The sequence below is a fragment of the Anomalospiza imberbis genome, chromosome 14 (assembly GCF_031753505.1).
Source record: "Anomalospiza imberbis isolate Cuckoo-Finch-1a 21T00152 chromosome 14, ASM3175350v1, whole genome shotgun sequence".
NCBI classification, from domain to species: Eukaryota; Metazoa; Chordata; class Aves; order Passeriformes; family Viduidae; genus Anomalospiza; species Anomalospiza imberbis.
Window position 1 is genome coordinate 9,251,947 of NC_089694.1, and position 8,651 is coordinate 9,260,597.

General features: G+C 45.1%; 2 long non-coding RNA genes across 2 annotated transcripts; one reads left to right on the forward strand and one right to left on the reverse strand.

The window, feature by feature from the left end:
* Nucleotides 1-156: 156 nt before the first annotated feature.
* LOC137482497 (uncharacterized) lies at nucleotides 157-8,632 on the forward strand. Its single transcript, XR_011004099.1, has 2 exons — nucleotides 157-720; nucleotides 3,678-8,632. It is a non-coding gene; the product is annotated as an uncharacterized lncRNA (long non-coding RNA).
* LOC137482496 (uncharacterized) lies at nucleotides 4,061-5,477 on the reverse strand. The gene is made up of 2 exons (XR_011004098.1): nucleotides 5,366-5,477; nucleotides 4,061-4,877 (listed from the first exon to the last, which is right to left on the reverse strand). It is a non-coding gene; the product is annotated as an uncharacterized lncRNA (long non-coding RNA).
* Nucleotides 8,633-8,651: the final 19 nt, after the last annotated feature.

Consider the following 8,651-nt stretch of genomic DNA (forward strand, 5'->3'; position numbering starts at 1 on the left):
ATCGCCGCTCGGCGCCGCCGCTCGATTCCGTGGATCGCGGACGGGCCGCTCGTCGCGCGCCGCCTCGGGCGGGCGGGTCTGGTCCGGTCCGGTCTTGCTCCGCTCCGTTCCGCTCCTGTCCCAGCCCGGCACCGGCACCGGCACCGGCAGGGCCACAGCAGCGGCCGCCGGACCGGGGCTGCGCCGCGGCGGCCTCTGCAGGGGCAGGGTAGCGGCGGCTTGTTCTGGCGCTCGGCAGTGTTCGCGGTGTGCCCTGGCGCGGCTCTAGTCTGAGAAGGGGTAGCTCACAAGAGATGCACCTCCAGGGAAGTTTCATATAGAGGCTTTCACTGAGAAAAAAAAAAAAAAAGAAAAAAAGAAAAGACTGAAGATGTTGCCCATGTTTGCGATAAATACGAAGGGTTAGGTGGTCTCAGCGCACCTGTCCCGACGTGGCTGTCGGTGTCCCGGGCCGGCTGTCGCTCCTGTCCAGCCAGCCTCCCACGGGGACGGCCCGGGCTCGCCGGGGCTCGGTGCCTCCGGTGGCGGGGCAGAAACCCCCTCCAGACACGGCCCCTGCGGCGGCAGGGATTGGCGCCGGCACCCGGAGCTTTAGTGCGGTTTCTGCTGGTGCTGAAAGTGGAGCGGAAAACGATGGGAGACGACAGGAGCTTGGTGCAAATCAGGGAGAGAAGAGCCTGCGGTGTGAAGCGGGGAGACGACGGCTGGACAAAAAACTCGGTGGATTTGGGTCTGAAAGGTGGTGTAAAGTGTGATGGATGCTGGATTGCACCCTGACACTATTGATTAGGGGGAAAAACCCCAATAACCCCACACGCAACCAAAACAAGTCAGAAAGGCTGGCTTGGCAGAGAAAGGGGAAATGGAAGAAGGCATTGAGGCTGGGAGACAGCCAGAAGATGGCCTGAGGAGACAGGAGCTCTGCGCTCAGCGACGAAAGGCCTTTCTGGAATGGCATATTCCTGTCTGTGATGCTGTGGAAGACCTGAGGATTTTGAATGGTCGGGTTCTAAGAGACATCCCAAGCCATGGGAGAAGAAGATGAAGTCTGAAGAAGACGATAAAACACATTGGCCTGATAACGATGCAGTTGGAGTGTAGATGGCGATGACAGGAAAGCAGTTATGCCGTCTGGAGGAAGTGGAAATAATGCAATTTGTTATCAAAGGGCAGTTAATTTCTCTCAGCTGTGTGCTTGCAGTCCTGTACTTTCCCACAGAGTGTCACAAAACCAAAGCTGGCATGTCAGGGCCACCAGAGAAACCTGGGCACCGATCAAATGGGGGTCCCAGATGCAAGAGCTTTTGTGGCCAGGGACGTTCACTGCTTCTTTGCATTTCTTTTTGTGCTTGGTAACCACACCTAGAGCCCCCTCACCCGTGTGTTACATACCTGCACGTGCACTTGTCTAAGCATGGTTGCGTGTGACTCTCAAATTCACATAATTTCAAAACAGAGTAAATTTATATTTATCCTTTGGGCTTAATTACCAAAAGTTTATTTGAAGAAATAAACTTTATATTTAATAACTGACTTGCTGTAGGCTGGAGGGAAATGTCAGTAACAGCAGACAGATGAAACCATGAATTCTGAAAGCAGCAAGTCTTTCTCAGCTCCACCACAAAGAATGGGGCATTTCAGAGGCTAGGGAGAGTCCTGCTCTGGGGATTTTGTATTTCCTCGGGCTTCACTCCTCTAGAACAAAGTTCTGTTTTTAAAAAGTGATCTCACAAGGAGTTAGGAGCAATCAAATTAGGAGGATTTGACTATTAGGAGACAGACATTGAATTAAGCTTTAATTAATTAGACGAGGAGAAAATGATTGATCTTTTCAGGTTGTTCATGCATTTGTCTTTTGTATCTGCTGGAATATTTACTTCAGGACTTATGAATATACATTGATATGTTCCAACACTCCCTTGCTCTGAGTGAAGAATTCTGAATATTTGGATCTCTTGCTTGCATGATAGGAAATGGGCTCTGAACCAAGTGGATGTTCTGCAGACAAACGGGAAGGCTGATTAACTTGTTTCCTTTATGCCAATTTAGTGAAGCTTGAAATGAAATCTAATGGCAGCAATCATAACAAGCAAATCCTTTTCTGTGTAATAACACAGGAAAAATAGCAAGTGGTGTGGGATTAAAAGAACAGTATAGTTTATTTCATTTAGCAGAATAGAAAATACCTCTGCATTAATACCAGAAAACAGATTATTTCTCTGTTTGCATCTGGTTACTTCACCCTCCCTGCACTCCCTCCCTGCCATATAACAGCCTGCCACAGGCATGTGGGGGTGTGACATCATTTTACACGATCTGGGTGGACTGAGCTGGTGGTTTATTGTCATTGTCACACAGTCACAGGGGGACCGATGCATCTGCGGGTGCAGGAAGCGATGGGACAACCACAAAGGCTGCCCAGGGGGTTTCTGCCCTGTGTGGAATCCTTGGGGAGACCAAAAGATCAAATTCCACCTCCGAGGAGTTGGTACAAACACCTCATGTTTGTGTACAGGAAGAGGTTTGTCCGACAAAGTTCACGTGCTCCAGCCATCTGGATGTGATAAAAGGTTGTTAAAAGCAATGTACTCTTGCATTTTCACAGTGATATTCTCCTCTTGCCACCCAACTGACAGAAGCTTGATTTTGGCACTGTTCTCCCTAAACAGAGAAACTTCTGGCAGTTCCCAAGGCCTATCTCTTTTTTGTAGCTCTGGAGGGCAAAATGAAGCTCTGTTCCTCTCATGTTTAACAAATCCTTCAGCTGTCCTTAAAAAAAAGTTTAGTAGTTAGGGTCAGATGTTGTCTGATTCCTCCTTAATTCCATAAGTTATTATATTCAGTGCTTGTAGGATTCAGCCTCTAACAAATATCCACTCCATATTATTTATCATAAATAAGTTCTTTATTGATTGTGGCAGTCTTAACCATAAAATTTAGGTGATAGTTGTACTTCAGTAACATCAGCTCAAACTCACATGCTCAGCTGTTTTCCTTTAATGAGAGAAGAGTGAATGATTGTTACCATAATGCAGAGAAAATGTATTACCCTCTTGCTTAGTAGAGAGAAATGATTTTGCAGTTGGCACGAATCTGGGAGCCACTGATGGATGGCAAGCTGATCCTGGTTTTCTAAGACATTCCCATTCCTTATGCTTATTGCTGGATGTGAGGAGGACTGTAATGTTTCTGTACAGCATTACAGTATTACTGCATGTTATACTGCCTGACATCAGTTGTTTTAAGATGGTATTGACATGCCCTGAGAGCAAATATCAAAACATTATAATTTCTTTTTAAAGCTTTACTTCATTGAGGAATATAATTTCATGCCTAATTTCATTTGCATCATATGCTTAATCCTTTGTGAATCCTTTAGCAGTTTCAGCAGTTTAGATACTATTTCTGTAATCAAACTTTTCTTAGCCTTGGGACTTGCCAAAGTTGATGGATGTGTGTGGTCAGAAGCAAAGTGTTCACTGCTTAATGAAGCACTGATTAACTTAATGTTTCTGATTCCTGGTGCAGAAGAGTAGAGGTTGTGATAAAAAAAAAAAAGAGATAATCCCTAGGACATGCAGTAATCATTACTTTATTCTAATGTATTTTTATTTATTCTTTTAGATATCTCTAAACAAAGGGGCAATTCCTGTGCTTTTTTTTTTTTTTTTTCCCAGGGAAAAGATGATGGCAGAACCAATTATTCCTTCCCAGGAGGAGGCAGAGAAAGGATTTGATTCCATTTCACGTGGAAGAGGTGGAAAGAGAAATGTATTAATGCTGGCCAGAGAGGTCCCAGATTCACTTGGCAGAGGGGGATGAACCACAGGGACCTTCCTGGGACTGTGCCAGCCCAGAGAGCCGCAGCTATTCACGAGTTTTCCTTCTCACGCAGCCCCAGCGTGTAGCCTGTGGACTGAGCATTCGGGGTCCGGCCACCGCAGTGAAGAGCAGGGAGTGTCCAGCACAGGGTGACATCTGCAGGGCCACAGCTGCGTGTGAGACCCTGCTCGGGGCAGGGACAGCTCCGAAAAATCGCTTTTCATGGAATCCTTGCCAGGCTCCGAGCGGGCGGCAGCGCTCCCGAGCTGCCGCTTTCTGGGGGAGGTGGCGGTAGGAAACCAAACCAATAAACGCTGCTGCGGGAAACTGCTGAGTCAAGACTGGGGAAATCACGTGAAAAGCCAAAAAAAGAAAGCTTGGTGGGGAGGTGAAGAGATCAGAGAGCCGGTTGCAGCAGAGAGCTGCCAAACTTCCTGCAAAGCGCTCGTGTCGCGACGCAGCTGGAAGAACATTCCCGGCGCGGGCGGGAGCGGCGGCAGCGGCGCTGGGTGCCAGCCTCTGACACGAACAGCTCGGGGCCATCGCCTGCTGCAGCCTCAGGGCTGAAGGCAGGGCAGCAGCTGGGCCTTGGCACGGTGCTGGGGCACTGCTGCCCCTCGGGGCTGCGGGGTGCCGGCCGTGTTGAGGTGCTCCGCGGGGCTCAGAGCGTTTCCAGCTGCCGCTGGGTGTGATGTGCGCTGCAGCACTCGGCAGCTGGGTTAACATGTGGCAGCAGATGAGATTTGTGCATTTGGTGAGTCACACCAAGCTGCTTGTAGATGTAGCTCTGTTTAATGTGAAAAAAAGGACTTGTTTGACTGACAACATGTTCTTTGGGCTTGTTCCAGCAAAGTAGAGGTGTGTCAATACTCTGGCTTTTGTGGTTTGATCGACATACAGTGCTAACTTGCTGGAGATACATCTGTCAGCTTCAGAGCAGAATTTATTGTGTGAAAATGGCTCTGCACAGAAGGCACCGCCCACTTCCAGCTCTTATGAAAGATGTGTTGGCTGTAACATTTTCTGAGAGATTTCAGCAGGAAAAGAAGTTACATCTAAAATACAAGGCAGGGAGGGAAACTGGGTATTATACAGTCATTTTCATAACTGGATATTTTAACTGCAGGACTTCAGTGCTACAGGATCCCCTGTGACCTAGAACAACATTACATCCCTTTTACAGAGAACATAATGATATTTGTAACTAGTCTATAGTTTCCAGCTCTGACAGAGATCAGAAACCAGGTCTGGCAAACACCAGGCTAATGCCTGTTCACTGCGTTGTCCTGAAACAGAGCTCTTTGGTGAATGATCTCTCTCCAGTTTGAGGTTGTGTGTTTGCTTTGTGCTTTTAGAGCTAGGATTTGAAGCAGCAACTGCTGCTGTAGGAATAAAAAGGGAGAAACTGAAGGGATACACACACAGTGCCAGTTCTGCAAGTGACAGAATCGCAGCCCTGTGGTTGCAGAACCAGTTCTGACCTACTCCCCAGCCACATCCTACAAACCAGCTTTACCTGTGCAATGACAAGGCTTCAGCTCACCTCTGCAGAGGCTGTTTTGTAATTTTTGTTCCTATCTCATGCTTGAGAGCTGCACCTTCTCCCCAGCATGCACATGGCAGAACTTGGCCTGTGTAGTGCCCTGCCCAGCCTTCGCTGAAAATTAATTAATGACAGAGCAGCTTTGCCTTGAGCCTAAAACTAGCACCAGCTGAAGGGCTTTGTGGATGTAATTAAGGGCCTGCTTTTGAGAAAGGTATCTGGTTTGATAATGAATTTTTTTTAGCCATGCCTCAAGCTTCAGAGACTACACAAGGGTAAAACAGAACAGGCACTGATCATTTCCTAGGAAGTTACGTCCAGAAGGGGAAAATAAAGCTATATATGAAGTGAACATGTTGCTAATAATCCAGCACTGATATTTCACACTGAATTAAAACTACTACTGCTCCAAACAGTAACAAGCAATCTATTCCTTATCATTTCAGATGCAATTTACTTGCATTCTAGCCCCTTTCTGCAAAGTCATAGTGACTAAGCTTTGCAAAGAAGCATAGGAGCCCTTGAGCCCTGCAAAGGCCTGGGCAGTGACCCTCTACACTCCTTAATTGCATAACATATCTAAATGTTGGATCTACTGAAAGCAGTTACTGCAACTTCCTTGTTACTGTAAATTTCATTAGATGGAACAGAATCTGTAGACTTACATTTTTGAAAAGACAAAATTTCATAGCAAGTTATGATTACTCAGGCATTTTAACACAGAAGTACTGAGCGACATCCCTGTTTTCCTCCAGCTCTAAAATCCTGGTGTTGCAAGCAAACAACGGATTGTTTTAAGGAGTAAGATAAAGAACTATCAACAGTTGTAGAGAAAATTAGGTTACTTGTATTCTCCTGTCTGAGTTGTGTCCTTAGGCTGCAAGAACTGACCAAACTTGTGGTCTAACAATGCTGGTAGCAAAAGAACTCGTGGAATTCAGCAGATACAAGCAGAAGGGACGTGATAAGGAGACCATTCCAAGAGAAAAAGCTACATGAGAAGGTGGCCAGCCCAGCAACAATGGAACCCAGCAGGAAATCAAGAGTCCACCAACCAGAATTGTATGTTTTGACTTGGCTTGGGTGATGAGTATCAGGGCTATAACTGAGAGGTGTCAATTGGGGTAGGGGTCCCTCTCCAGAGGCACCAGTTCAAGCTGCAACCAAAGAAGTAACAGGAGACTAATTGGAAACATTCACTTGGACTTGGCATTCTTAGTGGGGTCCTAGGGTCTGACACAGTTACTGTGGCTAGTCTGTGTAAATCTCTAGCAATTTATAAAAATTTAGTATTTGCTGGATGTGAACTACTAGTACCTCAGCCCAAGAGGTTTATTTGCAGAGCTGCAATGTCCTACTGATTCTAGAAAATTCAAAGTTACTTTTTTTGTTTAATTTATATTCTAATGCTAATTTTCTGTTAGCAGCAGCAAGACAAGCTGTGAGTCATTTGAAAGGTGACCTTGTACCAGGAAACAATTACTTAAGCAGGAGAAAAACCTGCTTCTTTGTAGATTAACCAACATCCATTGTTTCTCTTCCCAGTTAACTCCATGTATTACAAGACACACTTTGCACAAAGTTCAATGCCTGTCAACCACTCCAGTAAGTTTGGAGGTGTTCATTCTTTAAATGCCACAGTATGTCCACAGACCCTGGCCTCTTTAAAGGGGAACAAAAAAAGGCAAATCCAAAGCTACCATCTTAAATTTGATTTGTCATCAGTTTTTCTCAATCAGGAGAAAGTACAGAGGCATATATTGCTCTTCACACAGGAAAAGGAATGAAAGAATTTACTGCTCTGTTTTTTCTCAGAGTAGACAGATAATCTGTCAGTCTCCAAACAGTCATCTGTTTCTGCAGGACTTTTTTTTTGAGGGGGGAGGAAGAATGTAGGAAATATTCTCTTTAAGGAGAAAGTGTTGGTGGAAAAAAACATCCCAAGCATTTAGATGCCTCCAAGCTGTAAGACAGGAAGGAAGCAACTGAGCAGGATTGGTGGCAGATGCTTCCCAGACCTGCCCAAGCCCACCTGGCCCAGGACTGTTGTGTGACTCCAGCAGTGCAGGGTCAGCCCCCCTGCAGCCCACACCAGCCTTCCCAGAACAGCTCACAGGATCAGCACCTGCTCTGCTACAGCTATCCCAGTTTCCAGAATTCAAAAAGGAAATCCAAAACACTCCATCTCCCCCCTCCACCAAGTCCTCGGTGCTCCTGAGCTGGGAAGGGCCAGGCTGGACACAGTCCTTCTGCTCAGATTTAACCCAGCTGTTCAGCGTGAAGAAGAAAAATCAAGAAATAGCCAACTGGCCATTCTTAATAAGAGAAGCAAATTCCCTATACAGCTCTGTCCTTCATACTTCAATAATCATCCCAGAGTCATTAAAATAATGATAAAGTGGGAGAAAAGGAATATTCACACAGCAGGAGACGTGCCTCCCTCAGGAGCAACAAGGCACCACCGTTGGTATTTTTGTGTATTTCTGCCACTTGTACACATTCTAATCCCAATTCAGGGTCTATGAGGATGCTTATTTCCTTCCCCTCCAAGAACCATAGAAGGCTTAGCAAAAAACCCAAAATAACAATAATTCAGGAATGGAAGCCACTTAGAAAACTCAAGGGATTTTAATGACTGAATGAATAAGGAACTACTTATTATATTTAAATAGCAAACAAGTATTTTGCTATCAAAGCACAAGCTAAAGAATTTAAAGAAGCCATAAACATTAGTAAGCCCAACATACAGAACTTGGAGTAAGAAGGCATTTTACACACAAGAGTTTATCAACACAAAACTGTTTAATATTTATTAAATGACACAAAATACCTAGATAACAGACTCACTCTCTGAAAGGACATGTATTTACATTATTTACCAACTTAAGAAAGACTCTCTGTACCCATATCAGACTTATGAAACATAAAAAAGGTTTCGCTGCTGTTTGCATCGAAGGATGCAATGGTGATACATGCCCTGTTTGCAAGTCTGCATAAACTGTAAGTTTTTGATGCTGTGAAAAAGCACATTTTCATATTCTGGTAGCTGAGGGAAGAGGCTTCTGAAAAGTAACAGGGTTAGTTTTTCTCCCCCACTCCAGACACACTCTCAAGACTGTTATACAAAAAGTATATTACATTTTTGAATGCTGCTGTACTCTTACAATTTTAGTGTAACGTTTCAAAGAAAATGTTCTTACTATATGAGAGCACTAAAAAAGAGTGGTATTTGAACATTTTTTTAGATGCACTTTTTTTTTTTTTGTTTTAAAAGAAAGCGATAGGG